This window comes from Dermacentor andersoni, chromosome 1 (genome assembly GCF_023375885.2).
Source record: "Dermacentor andersoni chromosome 1, qqDerAnde1_hic_scaffold, whole genome shotgun sequence".
Lineage (NCBI taxonomy): Eukaryota > Metazoa > Arthropoda > Arachnida > Ixodida > Ixodidae > Dermacentor > Dermacentor andersoni.
Window position 1 is genome coordinate 52,556,086 of NC_092814.1, and position 22,770 is coordinate 52,578,855.

At 46.1% G+C, this 22,770-nt stretch overlaps 1 protein-coding gene and 1 pseudogene across 2 annotated transcripts in view; both read right to left on the bottom strand.

Annotated features, from left to right (window-relative positions):
* The window catches only part of Idua (alpha-L-iduronidase), a 355,977-nt gene that overhangs the window by 285,882 nt on the left and 47,325 nt on the right, over positions 1-22,770 (bottom strand). The gene's annotated exons all lie outside the window — the stretch shown is intronic.
* LOC126546390 (U2 spliceosomal RNA) lies at positions 20,497-20,675 on the bottom strand (annotated as a pseudogene).

Below are 22,770 nucleotides of genomic sequence, written 5' to 3' on the forward strand. Positions count from 1 at the left end.
CTTCGTTCTCCGAGGCCGCCTCGAGGGACGGCAACCACCGCCAGCAGCTGTGGATTCTGCTTCTCACGACGCCTGAACTTGGCCTTCCTCGGCAGCAACAACGATCTGCGTCTGCGCATCACCAACGTGCTGCCACACGGACAACCATGCTTGACACTCCGAAGCTATCGGAACGCACCAAGCCATGGGGCCAAGCGCTGCTGCGGCCCATACAACGGGCCGTGTGCACGGCGTGGGCCGCAGCTAGTTACATCCACCCGCCGCTTGTTGTGAGCTTCTCGGCGCCCAGATGCCAAAAGGACGTGACTGGTTGCCGTTGGCCACCCCCGACGCACGTTCGCCTCTCGTTGAGCACAAATACTCCAGCATTCACAAAACTGCTTTATAGCTCACCTCCGCCTACGTCAAGACCACCTGTAAGCTCATTACACAGCAAGCCGCCGGACCGGAATCTATCCTGCGGCGCGCCCCAACATTTTGCCTTTCCTGCTGCTGCCACCTACGCCTCTCGCCGTTTTGGCAACAGTTGCGTAAGTGTCGTGCAAGTCCATGCCCCAGCAGTTGCGTGTCTCCAGGGTGACGTCGTAGAGGCTGCGAAAATGCAGAATGGGGACACTGCTCAGGCCCTCGCAGCGGTTGCACTTCTGGCGCTCGAGACAGGCGAGCTGAGCGAACATCTGCTGCTGTCACTGGGTCTCGACCTGTTCCACCATCGGCTTCAACGGAACTATTTCTGCATCCCCCGCCTCCACGAAGCCAGCCACAGATGTCTCTGCAAGAACGTCGTGGCCGCATTGGAGCTTTCGCCGCCGCTCATTAGGCAGAGCCTCGAGCTTTTCCTTGGCAAAATGGCAGAATACATGGAGAGAGAATACGATCAGAGGTTGAATGCAGTAACACAGCCGTATGCAGCAGACGTCGACCAGGATGAGCACGACAGGCTGAACGGCGCCACACAGTCATTCAATGACGAAGCTGGCGAAGACAACGTGGTGGAAGACTTAGTGTGCGCTCCCACGCAGCCAGAGGAAAGACACCGGCACCTTGCGTCGGGTCCGTCAGAGCTCAGCTTCCTCCTGTGTAAGGCGTTCCAGCCGTGTTGCGACAACGATGCCGGTGACGGGTATACAGCGAGTTGTGCGCACCGACCCAGGTGGACGATTCTCCACCCTCGAAAGCGCGACACTTGCTGAAGTACAGTAGACAGAGAAGGGTGCTATGGCGGAAGAGGGCAAGATCGACGAGGAGACACCGCCACTATCGCCAAAAACTACAACCGAGGAGACTCCGCCACCTTCCACTGGCTTTGTTTCAGTGAGCAATCCTGAAGACGATGATGGCGACACGATCACGGTCATCGCGCAGCATTCGCCATCAGATCCCGGTATGACTGGTGTGAGTGTCTACGAAGACTGTGTGACACCTGGAGGGGCTATTCGCTCGCTCATCTTCGGAAGTGTCGGAAAGAGGTCGGAACCCAGCAGGAACAGATGAGCTAACACTCGGCTATATACCATATGCTGACGCAGCGCAACTAGTTATGGAAACCATTTTCGTGGTGGTCGTCGAGGCTACTGCCATTAGCGGCAACCAGGAGATGGAGGCGTGGATTCTGCTTCTCAAGACGGCAGGCTTGGAGTGGAACGTACATCTATTGCATTCTTGTGCGTGACGTGGGTTCCTGCTTCGGGGGATCGTGGAGCGATCTCGACTACTGTGGTTGGATGAGTCGACGCAATGTGCGCCTTGGACTTTGCACATGCCTTCATGACGGTGTGAAGTGTGCGAGCAGGCTGGTTCATCATAACGATTTCGTCTCTGTAAAAGCCTTATTGCACACGAACCATTGTAATTATTAATGTACAACTGCCACGTAGCATCTTTTGTATGATCTTCATATGTCCTATCAGGCACAATAAAGGAAATTTAATTCGACGTGAAGCCTTCCGAGACATTTTTTTAGCTGTAGCCGTAAGTCACAGTAAGCACTTATCATTAGCTTATCGTAGATGGTATCACTGCTGTCCGTCATGCGCACCGTCGCAGGTCCATCACTTCACTTGTGTGCACTACAGAGCATATATTCGAGCCATTTAGCAATATCTCTATATCAATTTAAATCAATGAATGTTCAGAAGAAAGTGATGCATAGGAAGAACAGTTGTACAGTTAGGAAACGCGTGAGCAGTGTCCAGGGCTGCAACATAGAACCGCCGTAATGGCAAAATATCTCAAAGGCGTTCCTAATTACGCGAACAAACTATCGCCGCAGCAAAAAGGACACGCACCGATCTTTAATGGCAGCGACATATTTTGTGAAGTATGCGGAAAGCTCTTAACGAGACTGGGGTAATTTTTGGATGTGCTCGTGTAGGTTATTGCTCCGTTGTTGTCTGTAGGCTTCATGTTATCCTTCCCACAGGCTGTATCATACCGGCTTTACGCAACATCTATGAAACCACCCGTCGTCTTCAGTAGTCTGCATATAACTGCGAAAAAAGAAGTTAGACATTCTGGCCATCTGAACAGGGCATGGTATATCACAGACGATGATGTAAAAACGTGTTGCGCGCGCAGCTGTATCGTGGCACACGGCGCCCTTTCCAAGTGAATCACTGTCAGAAGCGACGCATCAACAGTCGCACTGATTTATCACATGTAACACGCCACCAATTGTGATCAAAATTACAAACTGCATGCACATGATTCGAAATACATTGTCTTACATGGCCCTTTGAACTAAGTGCCACTGCTGAAAAAAAGTAAGCTCTCAGGTTTATCTCTCTGCCAGCGGAAATGGCCGTACCACCAATATGAAACTCGAAAATGCCATGTGTATTTTTTTTTCTTTAGTTCGAACAGACGTTTGGAAATCGCGGATAGCGTGTAGAGCAACTTGGCTTGTTCGAGTCTATTAGCAGAAGGGGCGGATGCTATGAGCACGTTGCTTTGTGGGCCACGTTGCCTGTCTAGTTGGTTTAGACTCACGACAGACGCGGAGCAGCGCAATACGACAGGGACCAAGAATAAGATAGACACGCACACAGCGCCTACACATACACTTAATTGCAAGTTAGCGCTGTGTGTCGATCTCTTATTCTTGGTCGTATTGTCGTATTGCGCTGCTCCGCGTCTATCAGGCTTGGTGGAGTTATCTCGAGCACCTGCGCAACTCGCAGAAGCGCTCCACTTCTGTATTTACAGATCGATCTTCCATAAACTATAGTGCGATGTTCCATGTGCTTTTCTTTAAATTGACGCCATTAAATAAACGTTTTGTAGTACTAGTGCAATAACGCAGATGGCTATCAGTATTGTTTTGCTTCTTGACTCGTAAGTAATACAGATAGGACGACGCGTCAAGTGGCTGTGCAGTGATGTGTATACATGAACACGGGGAGTTTCCGTAAACGTCAGTAGCTAGAGCGCTCCCGCATCTTTATCACTGTGCCATATTGCGTTGTTCTGTTCATAGCGCACCCCAGCACAACTAAAATCACAATATGTTAAGATAAAAAGAAAAATGAAAAACCAGAAAGAGCGGGATAAATGGCATCATATTTAGTAACAATCCTGTAACACCACATTACTGAGAGAGACAGCGCATCTACGGACGAAGGCAGAAACTATGAGAAGACAGGACAGGAGCATAGCCAGAAAGAAGACTGAAGAAAAAGTAGGAAGCTCGGAAATAAAGGAAGACAACACGTTTTGAAAGATATAAACATGCAGAAAGTGACAGCGCATTCCTCTGAGAGGTGAGTGTGCCGAAATTTGCAGGAACGCGGAAGGTAGTCCCAAGTATACCCATCCGCGGAGCCCTCAGTGAAAGAGCAGCTACAGTAGAACGGAACACGTAATAATTCTGGGAATTATTTTGCATAAGAGGACGTCGGTGCACTACGTCTGCAGCTAAGTGGCGGAAGTGTATACGATGATTACTCAGACTTGAAAAGTTGGTACACGAGGTCAGGAAACGATGTTTAAACATAGACTCATTACCTTTTTCCGAACACGCTGAATAAAAATGCTATTCGAATTCCTTGTGCGATTTGACACTATTGAGTTATTTTAATGTATATGACAAATAAATGTAACGGACAACGTATCCCTTTACAATTCCAATAACACCAGGTTTGCTTTGAATAACAACAGTATGCTACCAAAAGTATACAGTAACTATGAATGACACAAAGCCCTAGTTGCAACAGTAACATTATGGAATAACGGACTAAACGATATAATATAACGTGCATCCTTTGATGCAATAAAGAAAGAAAACTAATCCCGTTTCTAATAGATGGTCCTTACACTACCTTTTTCTGTTTCTTTGAATTATGTTTGATACTTGTGCTTATAAGTCGTTGATAAGGTATAATCACTGTTGATTACTCACTTCTCTTCATGCATCTCAAAACAGGAGGTTCCCTTGCAGGCTTGAGCTATGGGACCTCCTTCTGTATATTATGGCCAATATGTACTACCTTTGTAAACAATAGACGTTCTTTGATCGACTTATTAAAACACCGCCCGGTCAACAGAATAAAAGTAGACTGTTTTACAGGTTTTACGCGATGGAATACGACAAAATTCTCGTTTCAGATGAATTTAAAGTCAGTCCGTTTAACGGGCACCTTTCAGAGAAAAATAGGTCGGACTGCAGAGAACGGCAGCCCTCAGTAGTGTGAATCTCCTTAAAAAGTGTGATGTCGTGAGCGTAAAGAAGAAATAAAGGCTACTGGATTGCCGAGGAAACGCCATTGATGAAAAGTAACAAGAGAAGCGAACCTAACGCTGAACCTTGGGGCACACCAGTGGATACTCTATAGACAAAGGCAGATAGTTCGTTGACAATCACGCACAGCTGTGCACTAGAGCTACAATAGCAGCTTCTAATAATAATAATAATAATAATAATAATAATAATAATAGCACAAAGGAACACGAAGTACAATAAACGGGCCTGTCAAAGCCACCAGTGGCTTGAGGGACTTGGCCCGGAAAAATCACCGATTCAGCATCCAGTATTCACCTTAGCAACGACATATAAGAAGATAATGCAGGAGGACTAACAGCTAGGAAGCTTAATACGAACAAGGGGCAAATCGAGGAATAATAATAATAATAATAATAATAATAATAATAATAATAATAATAATAATAATAATAATAATAATAATAATAATAATAATAATAATAATAATAATATCTCTATTGCCAAAACACATATACAGCATTATAATCAGGCCTGTCTAAGCCTAGAGGGGCTTGTGGGACATGGCCCTGCAGAATTGGCAAGGCAATACATTGAAATAGGAAAACAATCACACATCAAAGAAAAAAATGACGCTGTTACATAAAGCGCGCGACATTACATTTGGCTGCGCAAATTTATTGCAGGAGTACCTAGAGTTCAAGCTTACATAAAACGAACAAAACATACAACACAACATGCTAGAATTCGAATCTTTGAAACAATTTCCTCATAAAAGTTACCTGAGATAAGAAGGCCAAGCAATGGGAATATGGAACATGTTTAGCCTACAGAGCACGTATCATCTTATTTCGAAGTGATATTTTCGAAGTTGCTGTGAAAATGCCCTCTGGTAGATTCTTAAACAGGTTAGGAACGTACACACATTGCCGGGCCTCACCGTATCTCGCTGCGGAACGAGGCACAGTGAAACGCAAGCCCGAACGGAGCATTCGCACAGGTTTATGCTCAACTTTGAAATCCGAGTTCCAGAAATGACGTAGTACCACTGTTTCAACAAACAATAAGCGGAACGAAGGAAAACCTACGGCGGTAAATATGTTTCTGGAAGAAAGCAGAGGCGAATTATACGCTACACTTCGGAGCATGTTTTTTAAGAGAGCGTCCACCCGGCTCTCCCAACGCGCAGAACAGAAGGCGAAAATTGTGATGCCATACCTTAATATTCCGTACGCAAGAGCGTTCACAATTGTTTTTTTTACTGAAAAGGGAACTATACGTTTACAGTGATAGAGTACCCAGGCAACGCTTCGGAGTTTACTGCATAAATACGCTAAATACGATTCCCACGACTGGTATGAGTAAAAAAATACGCCCATGTATTTTATAGACTGCACATATTCCACTGGAGTACAGCTGAAATGCGAACATGACATTGTGCAAAAAAACATGTTCATCAATCGACGTCATCTTTAAGGGATTTCTGAAGCAAATGAACTTTGTTTTTGAATTGTTGATTACGAGAAAGTTTTTAGAAAACCAATCAATTACGTTATAGACATCTTTTTGTAGCATATTGATTGCTGATTTGTAGCATAAATGCTTTGCTAGCAGAACGGTGTCATCGGCGTATTGAAAAATCGTGCATTTTGAAACAGTGGACGCAAGGTCATTCATGAAAATATTAAAAAGTAGCGGGGCTATGATGGACCCTTGAGGGACTCCAGCTTTAATAGGCAAAATAGAGCGAGAGTGATTGCCTAATACTACTGTTTGCGATCTGTTCGATAGATAATTTTTCAGGATGTCACGAAATGGCCCCCGGAAGCCCAGAAACATCGATGTGTGACACGTGATACACGTTTTTGACGAAAATAGCAATCCTTCCTCCTCGCCGATGTGATCGTGTCACAAAGTGCGGTTGATAACCGTGTAGAACAAACGTATCCAGGCCTGTATCTGCGACGTTAATTTCTGTTCTAACAAACAAATCCACAAAACTAAGTGTTGAAGTGACAATCATTTTAAATTCGTCCCAGTATTTCCGTAAGCTTCTAATGTTAAGATTAATAATTATGAAGTCACCTTTCGACTTGTGACTGCGGCTGTCACAAAAAGACTGAAAATCGGGAAACTCTTGGCAGGTGCTTGCCATTATGTTAGGCAATCTTTTCAACGTCTGCTAGCATGTTGATTCGAATCAGAGTCGAGGATTCATCTTTCTTTGCGAACATTTTTCCGGCTTTGGCCCAAGTGAACTTGTATCCCTTTTCTTTGGCTACTGCCCTTACTCGCCAAAACAATTCTCGATTTTGCTTGGTTAAATTCTCATTGAAAAATACTTTTGGCAACTTCTGAGAGTGATGGAGCTCCCGCAACTTGCCACGAACCTAGAACCATGTTTCCTTAGCCGTAACAGATGGGAAGCGCACCAGGACTGTGGGAATCCAATCGCGTTTTCCTTGTAAGCGATGAACAGCCACCACATCTGATAAGGTGAAATCCGCCAATCCCAGTTTATCACCGAGCTACCCCAACGTCTGCTTCAAGTCTTCGTGATCTTCTTGAGGAAGGCCGCGAATTTCCAGATTAGCATTGCGGCTGTATTGCTCATTGTCGTTTTGAACATCGTGCAGACGCTGAAGCTGCTCTGCCTGCATTTGCACTGTAGAAGATAGAGCGGCAATCTCAGATTCGTACTTTGCATTTTGATTCGTTTAGCTGAGCGATAACCGAGTCGTACTTATTCGACATAAATACCACCGCTTCCTCCAGATGGTCAACGGACTGAGTTAATTTCAAAAAATCTTCTTTGAGGCCTAGAAGTGTGTCCACTTTTTGAGTCAGGAATGGTAAGCAGAGAAGACTCTCTTTTATGTCCTTGAGCTCAGCCGCCAGTGAACAATTCGGGATCGCGTTATCCACTACATGAGAAATGTCAGACTGTGAAGTGGAACCAGCCCGGCTCTTTGTAATTCTACAGGTTTTGCAAGTCCAAGCTTCTATTTTAGACAAACCCATTGTGGTGAACGTATTTTGGGCAATACCAGAGCAAGGTTGGCCTAAGCGGTAGGAATGGTTACAGCTTGAACACTTCATTAACTTTCCGTCAGTGGGCAGCTGTTTGTGACACACAATGCAATTTTCATCATCGCCCGACATGCTGATCGATTTCATGAGGTAGCAACAAAATTGCAATCAACAACCAAAAATTGCAGTCGGCGGCTATACAACTTAATAATAATAATAATAATAATAATAATAATAATAATAATAATAATAATAATAATAATAATAATAATAATGATGATGATGATAAATTTTCAAATACGGCATAAGCTTCACTTCCCCTACCATATCAGCACACCATATAAGATTTGCTCCTTCAGAGAAAAACGCTAAAGCGGAAGAGGTACGACAGCACTTTAAAATTGTCCAGAATTGTCTACTTCAAACCATCGTTTATTATCTGAATCTCAGTGAAAAGTGAAGAGAGAATAATAAAATAAACATTAAATCTACGCTGCGCATGTACCATAGATTTCTACCACACTAAAATGCTGACGCGATCATAAAAGAACTTGGATTCCTGCGAAGAGCGCCGCAGTAACAACGACAGCTATTTCATTACTACGCGCTTTATTGCCCCCAAATTGGTCGCACACTACGAGTTGCTAAAGGCATTCCAAGTGACGCGCCAATCTAATAAAAGAAGCCAATATTTTGTGTATGTGTCATTTTTTTTTTTCTGTTTCTGATGTCTGTCTTGGCTTATGGCTTACGTCTGTCTAACGGAAAGGTCTGAGCGCACGGTGTCTCACCAGCACCGTCGATGTTGACGTTGCACGGACGCATAGGGTCACGTCAGAGATTTCATAGGCTCTTTTTTGTTCGTAAGCTTGTGTGCGTGTTTCCTTTCTTTTTTTTTTATCACGTGGTAATACAAAAAATTGTTGCTCTTCAATAAACAAGTACACACTTTACAAATTTTACAACGAAATCATGCAAAATACGCAGTAAGCAGTTTGCGACGCCTCTTCTTTTTCTTTACTTCTTCAGAACCGAACACGCGGCGTTCCACGCTCAGAAAGAAGCGCTCTGGCGTGTCCTCGTGAAGCCGATCTTCGTTCATCGAATCGCCATTTTCCAGCGGCAGCAATCGTTCGAGACGGACAAGAAGTTCACCCTGCTTGTCTGGTGTCGCACGCCAGCACTATACTGACTAAAACCAAGATTGCCATCGCCAGAGGATTCCCAACGCCTCAGCATCGCCGACTGGCAAGACGCGCCGACGTTGACGGAGCCTCTCCACAGATGCACCCGGAACGAGGATGTACGACGCACCTTCCTGTCAAGCTCGGACAACACGGAGCTTCTACGCTGGGTTCTATCCCGCAACTACCTGTGCAGAAACACCAAAGGATACCTAGGCGTTCACTGCAACGAATAACATCTGTGTTAGCGCATCAACATCGCGCTGATGCAGCGCAATTAGCTACGGGAATCCAGTTCACCGCCTTCATCGAGGCCGCTGCACGTGAGGGTGACCGGCTACTGCAGCTGCGAATCCCGATTCTCAAGCCGAGTGAGCGGCGGCTTCCTCGACAGCCAGAACGCTCACCGCATCACCAAAGCACTGAAGCACCGAACACCATCCTGGACACGCTGCAGCTTTCGGAACGTGCCGAGCCATCCGGCGAATATCCGTCGCCCTTGCAACAGGCTGTGTGCTCGGCTTGGTTCGAAGCGACTTGCATCGATCGGCAGCTTGTTGTACGCTTCCCCTCGCCCACATACCGAAGTGACGTGACTGGTTGCCACTCCCTGCCCCCGAGGCACGGTCGCCTTTCATGCAGCACGAACGTACATGGATTCGTGGCGATGCTGAGCTTCTCACCTCCGTTTAAGCCAAGACGGCCTGGGAGGTCAATGCCCACCAAGCCGCCAGCGCGACTGCTTTCCTGCTGCACACCTGCACCTCCTGCCTTCCCTGCTGCTGACACCAGGTCCTCTGTCCACTGCGACAACATCTGCGTGGGCGTCGCGCTGGTCCGTGCTGCAGCAGTTGCGCGCCTCCAGGATGACGTAGAGGCTGCGCAGGCGAGGATTGGCGACGCTGCTGAGGCTTCCCCAGTGGTTGCACTTCTGGCCCAGGGGATCGGCGCGCGTGGTGAACATCTGCTCCTGGCCCTGGGTCTGGATTTGCTCGAGCATTGCCTACGACAGGACTACCTTTGCACCTACCGCCTCGGGACAACCAACTAGCCATAGAGGCCTCTGCACGAGCGTCCTTGCGGCACACGAACTTGCGCCGCCGCTCATTATGCACAGCCTCGAGCTTTTCCTTTAGAGGATCTCACAACACAGAGAGCATAACGAAGGTAAAACGCTGAATGCAGTAACGCAGCCGTACGCCGTAGACCTCAACCAGGATAAATAAGACAGCCTGAATGTAGTCACGCCGTCATTCAACGGCAAAGTTGAGGAAGGTAACACGGCGGAACACTCCGTGTGCCCTCCCATGCAACCAGAGGAAAGACACCGGCGTCCCGTGCCCGATCCGACGTATAGTTCCCCGCCACTCAATCTGCCGGACCTCAGGACTCCGTGGTGCCATCTTTCGTTTTGTGGGCACTACGACGGTTGGGTTTCCTTCTCTGCAGGCTGGTGCAGAGGCGGCCACACCATACTTATGAACGAGGCGACATTAAAGGTCCTGGAGATTACGCTTAAATTGACGACTTCGAAACGTGTGAGGTAGTCTTCGTAGTAAACATTTCGACTGTTTGTTAGCAGGAGCCCACTAAGATCATTTGTGTATCAGTGTACTGACCGCGTATATTCTTCCATACCGTACTTTACTGGACCTATTCGACGGAATAAAAGAAATAATAAAACTTGACGCGCCGGTCTCGGGAATGTCGTTCTCTGCTTAAAGGGCAGCTCGCCATAACCAGGACACCCTAACTTATGGATGAAACCATCGTCGTTGTCAGCCATGAGCACCACCGCCGCTCGATCACTTACGCGTACTGAAGAGAACATATTCAACCGGTTGTGCAATATCGTCGAACAAATAATACCTCGATTGTTCCAAATTTTCGCTTTACCACATCGTCATTATTTCCCACAATTACCTGTACGTACATTCACCGGATTTCTGGCACGTCCCTCATAGTGGGTAGGTGCCATATTTCGAAGGATTATCCTTATCATAATATAATCACCATCATCATCAACGGGATGAATAGGTGTGTGCTTAACGAACACGCCTGAAGATTCTCTACGCTACCGATAGAAAATTGCCGTGATAACAATATATCTCAAATAGTTGTCTGCTTATATAATTATGCAATCCATGGTTAGTGGTGACACTACGAAACGCGCCAGTTTCCCTGTAAGCTAGTATTGTGACCAGAATCGCTCGAATACGTTATATGCGTGTTCTCACGCTGTCATGAAAAAATCTAGATCATTCAGCCACACTGTAAAATACTTTACACCCTTAAAAGTGAAAAAGGGTGTAAATGTGTCTATAACTCACACCCTTAGGGTGTCGGCTATATAAATCACACCCTAATGGTAACGTCTGTACCCTAATGGTGTGAGTTATAGAATATTTAGACGTCACGTCAATTTACACTGACACCCTTAGGGTGTCGCCTATATAAATCACACCCTAAGGGTGTGAGTTATAGACAATTTACACTCTTTTTTCCCCCGCCGTGGTTGCTCAGTGGCTATGGTGTTAGGCGGATGCGCACGAGGTCGCGGGATCGAATTCCGGCCACGGCGGCCGCATTTCGATGGGGGCGAAATGCGAAAACACCCGTGTACTTTGATTTAGGTGCACGTTAAAGAACCCCAGGGGGTCAAAATTTCCGGAGTCCTCCACTACGGCGTGCCTCATAATCAGAAAGCGGTTTTGGCACATAAAACCGCATAATTTAATTTTAACACCCTTTTTTCAGTTTTAAGGGTGTAAATTATTTTACAGTGCAGCTTATATCTTAGGGAAACGGGGACATATTAGGCGTGCATTGCAGTCACATATTGAAATGTGTTCTTTGTTAAGGGCGAAGTGAAAATGGCTTAACGCTCGTTTTCCCCATGGTGAGAGGCGCTATATGAAATGCCTGCCAATTTTCCCCTCACCTGACAGAACGAAGAGCGGAAGCTGTGTTATATTTGGGGGAGAGAGAGAGAGAGAAAAAACTTTATTTGCTTCCTTCAAGGATTTGGGGAACGTCAACAGAACATTATGTGTAATCGGGGCCATGTTATGGTTGATGTGTACGGAAAATTTGAACTGCATAGTTTATAAACAGCCTTTGTGGCAAATTACTTGCTCGAGCTTTGCAATGTTCCACAAGCTTATTTTACGAAATTCCACCTAGGTTTCCCTAATCTCCTGAAATAACTCAACACGCCTTAATGTTGACATTTGAAACTAAGGAGGAATCCTTATGAAGGATGCGTGGGCCTAATTGCAAGAAAAATGAGTCAAAGATGGGTTCTGCAAAAAGTTTTTAAATAAAGTTTCCGAAAGTGTTTCTCGACCATTATCCACAATATTTTTTAGTCCTAAGGGAACTGTACGTGACAGTGTGTTCATCATTGTTGGAAATAGGGGCGATCCTGGTGCTCATGTGTGGATAAAGCTCGATGTTTTGTCATGACAAAATTGTTGGAAGTATTTACATAATACCCGTTTTCTGCCAGCTTTCATGCGTTTCATGCGCAACAGGTTTCCGCGCTGTCCTTCGGTGAACTAACAAGACACGTTGTATATGTTTTCCGGAGATAAGAGGCCGGCTTTGGGTCATGTGCAGGCGAAGGTCAAATCTGTTGCATAAATGAGGTCTTTGCATTAAACTTATGTTGTCAAGCGCTCCCGATCTTTATCAGTGTGTTATCAATAGCGCAGGATTTCCCCTACTTTCCTAGAAGAATTGCTTATAGCAGCCACCACGACGAAATTTTTAAAGAAGGAAAAACAGGGAAAACGCAATAGCTCAATTGCATGTGCTCTTAGTTATCTCTGCATAAAATACAGCCTTTGTCCACAATATTCCTTCGCGAACTGTTTGAAAGCGTTACACCGCCCTTATCCGCTGTGCCTCACAGCATCCTAAAGAACAATAAGTCACATTAAATTTACATTTGGTGAATTTGGGTTTCATGTTAGGTTTAATGCTGGGCGAAACGTTTCTCTTTAATTCTGGGTTTTGCAAGTAATAACTGATCAATCTCATCTCCCTATTTTAACGCATCATAAGAGGTTCGTAGCAGGTTTCCGCTTGTCGGACGCATCACCTTGTTTAAATTTCGTGGCAATAGGGAGTAGGTTTAACGGTTGATGAGTAAACACTGTTCATTATGGGAGGGTTAATAATTATGGCGTTTTCGATAAATTTCATATACAGCGTTCCTGGGCGTTGCAAGGGTGTTTAAAGAATGCCGTATATTTACACCAAACGAAGATAAGGTTTGATGTAAAAGGGCGGAGGGGGGGGGTACAGTACGGCTCACTTTTTTGCGATATTTAAGGTCTGTTCTTATCCATTTCTAGATCAAAATCAAATGGCTTTAACGTCCACAGTCACCATCAGCTGACTTCTGCAGGAATATTTTATCACTTGGAGATCAATTGAAATATTTTATTAGTCAGGAAGAAACATGCGCATCGCTGTTAAATTCCCGTAGTTACCAGTACACCATACAACTTCGTAAACGAACAGCACGAAACGGACGACTCAACTCAACTCAAGCGCGGAATCACCACTGAATGTCTTATTACACTGACCAGGTTATATACATATGCAAAGTCACGTAGTACGTGCTAGATGCACAGCATACGAACAACAGACGAAGCATTTTACGAAAATTTGTCGTCAAATTCTACACAGCTGATCACGCTTTGTTCCAGGATGAGAAAGAAGTGCTCCAGCGTGTCCTCGCGCAGGTGATGCACGTTCATGGAATCCCATTTTCAAGCAGCAGCAACCATTCCAGTCCGACAAGAAAGTATTTCTGATTGCCTTGGATCGGACGCGGTCAATACAAGTAACATCCAACATCGCGAAGGCCAGAGGATCCACAGCGCCTGAACATCGACTACTGGAAAGACGGGTGGGTGTCGGTGAAACCTTTGCACAGATGCATGTGGAGCGAGAACATCTGACGCGTCTTCGAGACAATCCCAAAGAAGCTGGTACTTTTGCGCAAGGATTTACAGTGCAACTACCATTGCAGAGCGACTGTGGACGACCTCGCCGTTTTTGGCAGCGAAGGCGCTCTCCGCCTGTGTATCACCAACGAGCCGAGACGGTGCAACAAGCTACAGTAATGCAGTTGGTCGCATTCATCGATGCCATTGCCAGTGACGGCGACCAGCAGCTCCAGCTTTGGACCCTTCTTCTGAAGTCGGCTGAGCAGCACCTCCCGCAACAACAAGCACGGCGATCTGCGTCAGCGTATAGCCCGCGTACTCAAGCACGCACTATCATGCTTCAGACTCCGGATCTTTCGACCCATCGAGTCCAGAGCCCAAGCGCTGGGGCGCTTACAAAACAGTGTCTGCAAGGCTTCGCCCGCAGTGACTTCCACCAACCAGCAGCTTGTGGTGAGCTCCACTGCGCCCGCATGCGGAAAAGGCATCACTGGTTGTCGTTCGCTTCCCTTGACGCACGGTCGCTTTCCGATGGGCTCGAACGCCGCAGGATTCGTGGCTTAGAGGCTGGACAAGTGAGCAATTGCCGCGTTGTTTCAGCGCTTTCAACGGTTGCAGTTCTGGATCAGGAGATTCGCGATCTTGGTGCACATATGCTGCTGGGTCTTGACCTCATACTCCTCTACCAGCGGCTCCAACGAAGCTACCTGTGCCTTCACAGCCTCCACGCAACCAGCCACAGACACATGTGCAAGTTCCTGGCCGCACTCGAAGTTGTACTGCCGCTCACTCTGCAAAGCATCGAGCATTTTCATGGCAGGATGGCAGGATACAGGCAGCAGGATGAAAGCTTGAATGTAGTAATACATCCACATGCAGCAGACGTCAACCAGGATGAAGAAGAAATATTTAACGCAGCAATACAGCCATATGAAGCATGCGTCATCCCGGATGAACACGAGAGCTTGAATGCAGTGACGCAACCCTTCAACGACGAAGCGGTGGAGTACGCGGAAGAAAACTGCGTATATGCTCCCACGCGACCGGAGCAAGGACACCGGTGCCTCCAGTCGGGTTTGTTCGATCTCAGCTTCGTCCTATGGGAACAGTCCCAGCCGTGTTACGACAACGATAGCGGTGGCGATGACCACTACGACATCTGCGCGCCGATAAAGAGGGATTTCCCAACACACAAAGTTGATGTATTGCTGAAGTACTGTCGAGACAGGCGATCATTGGCGGAAGAGAGCAACAAAGACCACAAGGCACCGCCACTATCGCCAAAAACTACAATAGACGAGACACCACCACCTTCGCCCGGCTTTCTTCTGGAAAGCGATCCTGAAGACGATGATAGCGACGCGAACACGGTAACAGCCCGGCGCTCACCATACTTTTTCGATATGACCGTTGCGACTCTCTACGAAGACTGCATGAAACCTGGCGGTGTAGGAAATACGTATAGCATGCTGCTTAGGAGGAGGAGGAGTCTCAAGAACCTTACTTGCGACAGGGTCTCAGAACTGAGTGCTCCAAGGGCAGAATGGATGCAGCGGCAGCAGCTGGAAACCTCCTCGCAGTCCAAGGCATCCAAGAAACTGACTTACATAGAAAAAGCCGACGACGCCAAAGGTTCGGGCTCAATTTCTCCAGATACTTCTCTAATTGAGTGCGTGGTTATTGAAGCTAAACAAGCCAATCAGCACTTAAGCATGGTAATCACTTGCAGCCCTCCAAAAGTACCTGTGGAGCAGCGAGAAAGTGTGGATGTTAATAAACGAGGAGTGACTGCTGAAGACCGTGACAGGCGCCTACTTCGTACAAGCGATATTGCAGACCTTGATACAACTGCTACTGATAAGGAAGATAATGGTGCTCGAGATGGAAAGGAGGTCACTGAATCCTGCACAAGCAGTGAAATGCCGCCAGACACTGGCATATGTCATCTGGCGCTGTAATGTCTTGGAAACGAGCTTGCAGCCGCAAGGAAGACAATCCAGAAAAACACGGGCCTGCAGGCATCCTGTCATTGTCTCCAAATGTAGTAGGGCCAAATCTTGCTGATGATCTTTGCACGCACTCTGCATGTATATATTCCCTGCTTCGTTGACATCATAGTCGGTCCTGCCATCGTGATCTGCAAACTAGGCTGACGAACAGTAACTGAATACTCTACATCCAATAGCAGCGGGTGGATCCTGCTTCTCAAGCCGGCGGTGTCGGAGCGCAACTGGCAGCCACTGCATTTTTGCATGGCACATGGATTACTGCTGCGGAGGAAGGTGGGGCTACCGAGACGGCCAACTGATGGACGAGACGACGCAAAATGAGCTTGGAACGCTGCGCGTGCCTTGATGACGCCGTGAGATGTGCCAGCGGTCGGATAGATCGTAGACATTTTATCGCTTTAATAGTATTAGCCCACAGGGACTATTGATACGTTTGTGAATTCCCCGCATTCAATAATCGCTTTTGTTTTGTATTGCCCGTATTCGATGCTATAAAACAACTTTGAATTGACGCGCAGGTCTAGGGGATATCTTTTTGCGCTGCCTGCGTAAATCGCAGAAAGCATGACACGGTAACCTGTCGTTGATATCATCGTCGTCCGCCATAGGATCCACTGCAGCTCTATTACTTCCGCGCACTGACGAACATGTTTTCATCCCGTCTAAGAACATCTTCATGCCAACTACTAACTACTACCAACTATTATGCCGTGCAGACCGACTTTAAAAATATATATCATGGTGTTTTACTTTTCAAAACCGCGATCTCATTATGAGGCACGCCGTAGAGGGGAACTTCGAATTTATTTTGCCCTCCGGGATATCCTTAATGTGCGCCTAAATCTAGGTACACGGGTGTTTCTGCATGCAGCCCCCATCGAAACGCGTATTCCGATGGATAAGTTGAAATTTTAGCGAGGCGAATTGTTCTTAAAGCGGTTAGCTGAATCCTATATCATATTATTTTAGAGAAGAGGTTAGGCCCTATACGTACCATGTACTTTAGGTGACATTGCTGACCCTTTTTCTCTATAGATGTAGACAGAAAAATGAGAAAGAAGTTTAGTTACAGAAAGGCAGAGAGGTCGCTTAGCATATCTAGGTATTAGAAAAAAAATATTCCATCGTTGTTTTCAGCATTTATTCTTCTTTTTGTTGAAGTATACTGCTCGCCCAATATCATTATGCTCGCTTTTTTCAAATTTTGTACTGTTTCTTTGCTCAGTTTTAGGCATTGTTAGATAGTAAATGTTTTGTGGAACAATAATGCTCCAATCAACCGCAATAATTGTACTGCAGTAGATTTCCTAGTTTGCGCACTAAATACTGAAAGAAAATGCTTCGCATTTGCGCTTGCTTAGATTATGAGGAAAATGTTGAAAAACTTAAGTTCCGAGACAATTGTTCTCGGAACTTCAAGTGAAAAAAACGTCTATTACACAACTAAAATGGAAGAAATACGAATTTATGGACTCATTCAGTAATCATCAGCAGGATACTCGTCGCAATAAACACTTTATTTCTTTTCCCGATTTATTTCCTTGCCTTTGGGGCCTCTTTTGTGTACTTCTGTGTAGCCATTTCGACGGGATTAAGTCCATGCTGGTCAATGATATGTAACCCATCCATTGACTAGCGTCCTGATGCAATTCTGAATGACTTCAGAAAACTGCATCGGACAATGCTGTCATATTAAACGTGACAGCGACAACCAGTGTAGCTGCATTCAATATCTCAAGTGCAGGCAACACCTGAGCGCATTCTGATGTTTGCTAACAGCTGAACGTTCCCACCACAGTTGTCGCACATAGTGCATAAAAGTTCGATATCAAGCAATGCGTAGCCATGGTCACTAAAAGTCAGCATTTCCCAGTCCGCTCACGCTTCTCAATGCGTGAGTTTTGAAAACGACATGCACCTTGCGTTGGGCCCCACTGCCCGGCGTTTTGAGGCAAGAACAACATTTCTTACCATGACGGGCCAACGTATACCGATTTCCGTTGAGGGGGACGCTCCTACAAAACTCACTTTTGTTTGGTTATCTCTTCAGATTTCAAAATGTAGGCTCCGACGAAGAATCAAATCACTGTGTGCAAAGACATGACGCCGAACTAACCCACAAGTCAGCAATGTGCTCCAGACATAATACTATAGGCACAGTTTGGGACTCGACTTGGCTCTTGGAAAAGCTACTTGTTGTTGTTGTTAAATTTGCAACAATAAATCTGTAGAAACGGCATTACTTCAGCAAAAAGAATGCATAATAACACAGTTTTAAAAAATCTATAACAGTTCGAATGTTTGTTTATAATACAAATGTATTGATTTAGTTCACCACAAATTTCGAATAATAAAACCTAATTATTATGGGAAACGTGGTCGCACGCAGGAACTAACAAAATCTTGCCTATGTCGTCGGCAACAAATTGTCGAAGTAAATCAACCAAGGTGACGAGATATGAAGGCAGTTTGCAAAGTTCCACACGGGAATATATTAGGTCATGTGTTGTTTACTTTATACATTGATGATGTGGTATACGTAATAATTGCAATGCAAAACTTATTATACATGCGGATAACACCAGCATTTTCTTTTCAGGTAATAACCTACATAAATTTTAATACATACATAATGACAATTGTAAAGTACAAAACTTAGCAGTATGGTCGTTACCGAATGGCGTAAAAATTAATTACAGCAAAATAAAGGCAATTATTTTGAGACCAAATAACAAAGAAATCCTTTTAAATCTAGATATTGTTTTAAACTGTCGTAGCATTTAACTTGTTTATCATTTTAAGCACCTACGAGCGGCCTTTTCTGCAAATATGTCCTAGGATAGTCATATAAGTCTGATCCAAAACATAGTTCGCAAAACAGGAATAGTTGGTCGCATCAAATACCCTCTCTCGGGGCAGGTGAAATTACTTATTTACAATTCCTTATGTTACTCTCACTTGCTGTGTACTGGCCTGGGCCATCAGGACGTTTTCTAAGCTAAACAAATAAGTGCAATGTAAGACCAGTTCATTCTGTATGCTTACAATACCTCTTTTAGCACGCCAACTGCTGATCTATTTATCAGTGCTTCTTGTCATTAGAATTAACCAGTGATAGCATTATATGCTAAGTATGCGACGGTCGAATTTCTCGGTATTCTTTGCGGTGTTCTTTGCATCTTAGCCCTGCAGTACCTCAGCAGTGTTGGCAACCTGCTGCCTTGAGTTCTTGTCGACTAGGTTCGAGCTGACGACGGTCTCTCCGTCCCAAATCTGGTTAAAAAAATTTAAAATTAAATTATCGGATTTACGTGCCAAAACCACTTTCTGATTATGAGGCACGCCGTAGTGGAGGACTCCGGAAATTTCGACCACCTGGGGTTCTTTAACGTGCACCTAAATCTAAGTACACGGGTGTTTTCGCCCCCATCCAAATGCGGGCGCCGTGGTCGGGATTCGATCCCGCAACCTCGTGCTCAGCAGCCTAACACCATAGTCACTGAGCAACCACGGCGGGTCAAATCTGGTTGTATTTGGTTGTAAACTCTCTATCTCTTCTGTGCTGCTTCGACGTAGTGCTCCCTCCTACCGTCGTTGTTGGGTGTGACCATCTCTGCACAAGGCGCCAGGCTGGGAGCTGAATACTCTACATCCAACAGCGACCAGCAGCTAGGAAGTGTGGATTCTGCTTCTCAAGACAGCGGGGTCGGAGTGCAAGGCGTAGTCACGGTACTTTTTGTCTGTCACATGACGTTCCGCTGCGAAGGCTCGTGGAGCGTCCGAGACAGCCTGCGGTTGGACCAGTCGACGCCAGTGGTGGCCTCACACGTTGCGCATTCCTTCATGACGCCGTCTTATGCGCAAGGAGTCATGTTGATCGCAAACTTCTTGTCTGTTTAATAGAACTGGCCCACAACTTCCATTCATACGTAAGTGTAGTCGTCGCATAGTATCTACACAATAGTCATTCATTGCGCTTATTTGAGACAATAAAAGAAACGGATTGGACGCACGAGTCTCGAAGATACTTTTTCAGGCTTTCCGCGTAACTCTCAGAAACCACGATGATATCAACTTATCGCTGACGTCATCGTTGTTGTCAGCTATGATAGCCACCACCACCCGATCACTTGCGTACCATAATGTATAGGGAATAACAAAATCTCAATAAAAGAAAGTGACGCACGTGGAATAGGTGTGCGGTTGGAAAACATTGGGGGAGCGCCTATGGTAGCAATAGAAAATCGCCGTAGTGGCAAAGTATCTAGAAGAGTCGTCTGATTCAGTGACGAGAACAAAACTAAGATCTGTTTATGAGACACCACATAGTTGGAGGTTCCGGATTAATTCCGGAATCTAAGTTCACGAGCGTCTTCTTTCTTCCTTTTTTTCTTTTTGCGCTTCGCCCTTCTCGAACTACGGCCGCCGCGGCCGGGAACGAACCCACGACCTAGAGCTTACCGGTGCAACACCATTAAACTAGCGCGGCGGGCGGCGAAACAAAAGAGAAATACGGCAATTCTTACAGCGAAGCTCTACATGGCTAGCTTCTGGAAAAACTGAGTTCATCTATCAAGCCGTACAGATCGATAATTTCCCCCCATACGTTGACCGATCGCGAAGATCGTGCAATACCGGGCGGACCCGAGGCGTAGGTGAAGAGGCGTTAAGCACTCCGCCAACTTGCAAACATAAGTATAATATCTTAGGTCCCAATACAACCTGTATCAGATATTAAGCTGATAGGAACAGATACTACACGTTGGCGCGCGTCGGCTATGTCTGCGTTGCTCTTCGAGTGGCCTTACAACTACTACTGCACCGCGGGACGTCGACCAACGCACGATCGCCTAGACTACGGAGGAGAAGTGTGTGCCCTCGGATAGCGGTGAGGTGCGTGTCTGTCCTAGGTGCCGGGATTCGTAAGCGAAAGACGTCGTGCGGCGTTTTGCAAGAATACATGGGTATGTATACCCCCCGATGCCTCATCGTCTTCCGAGGCTCAACATCGTGGAGCGACTACTCGCACCTCGCCTTCTATTTATGTGCATACCACGTTTGAAGCCCGGCAATGGACAGTTCGCCATTAAAAGGCCCACACACACAGCTTCGCTGGTCATCCACCTTCACACAGCAGAATGGCACTGAATTTTTTTTTCTAGTTACAAACCATACGGAAAGTATTCTTAAGCGTCGCAACGAGGCTGAGGTATTTCCAGCTGATGTTCTCATGCACCGTGTGCACAACAGAATAGCCGCGAAGCGAAAGAATCAACGTAGAGCCATTTTCACTGATCCTACAAGCACTACAATTGTGCGGGTGACCGGCTTTGTTCTCTGCGAAATTACGCAGAGAGATGAATATCCATATTCCATCAAATATTCCTCGTCATGAGAATAATGATCTTAAATCGACGCTTTATTTTTCTACCTCCTCGCGATTAGGCGTTCGACGTTACCTGCCTCCCCGAGTAGGGGCTGCTCGTTTCTAACAAGTTCCCCCCGCGCTGCAGCCCGATTGGCATCGAACTCTTGCCTGTAATTGCCTAACAGCACTTTTTCCCGCTTCCCTCGAGCAATGAAGAGCTAAGAGACGCTTGGCGCGTGAATAGTTTCCAACAGCAGCAACGAGGTCTAACGTCCCAAAACTCCACAGTGAGTTACGAGGGAAACCGCAGTGGTGAGAGCCGTACCCTTTTAAATGAGTAAACATTTCTATACCTACCCAACGAGAAATTGGTCCGACACGTAAGACAATGAATGGATCATACCCCCGTAAGCAAGCAAAAAATGCACTGGCTACAGGCAGAGGCTAGAAGTGCTCAGCAAAGTGAAGCGAACAGTGCATACATTCATTGAAATCGCGCATAAAACACACAGAACACCGTACGTTTCAACGGAGAACGAGCTCAAAACAAGCATCCGAACCATCAATAACTTCATTACATACCTCCCTCAAAAAATGTGCTGGGCGTTTCGCAATAGCTTCGATAAATTAACCTTAGTTCACCTTAATTAACACCAAAGGTCATGGCTTCGACTCCCACCAAAGGTACAGGCTTGGATTGCGGCATGGAACTCTATCTTAAGCCTACCCAATCATGTTCGCTATGAAAAATGGTATGCGAACGATCGATGAGGGTTGATAAGGGGTTATACTGGTCGGATCAAGTTCCATAACATGGCTAATGCACCGGGCTCTGTGGAAATGCACAAGTCGCACAACGCTTACGTATACTTAGACAACAAAAGAAAATTTAAATTATGACTAAATTTTAGTTTCAGGTGCCAAAACCACGATCTGATTATGAGGCACATCGCAGTGGGGGACTACGGATATTTGGACCACCTGGGATTCTTTAACGTGCACCTAAATCTAAGTACACGAGTGTTCTTGTATTTAGCCCCTCGAAATGCGACCGCCGTGGCCGGGATTTCATCCCGCGACCTCGTGCTGAGCAGCACAACATCATAGCCACTAACCAATCATGGCGGGTCCAACACATAAATTTCTGCGTGAATTTTTCTTTACTTCTTCACAGCCGAGCACGAGACGTGGAACGATGAGAAAGAAGTGGACCCGCGTGTCCTCGTGCAGTTGACGCTCGTTCATCGAATCGCCGTTTTCAAGCAGTAGCTTAAGCTCCAGTCCAACAAGAAGGTCATCCTGATTCACTGGGGTAGCGTGCGATCAATAGCGATATAAGGCAGCATCGCCACGGCCAGAGGATCCACAAAGCCTGAACATCGCCGAATGTGAGGACGTGTCTGCGTTGCCGGAGCCGCTAAACAGATACAGGAGAAGCGAGAATGTTCGATGCCTCTTCGTGACAAGCCGCGAGACACCGGAGCTTTGGCGCATCGTCCTACTAGGC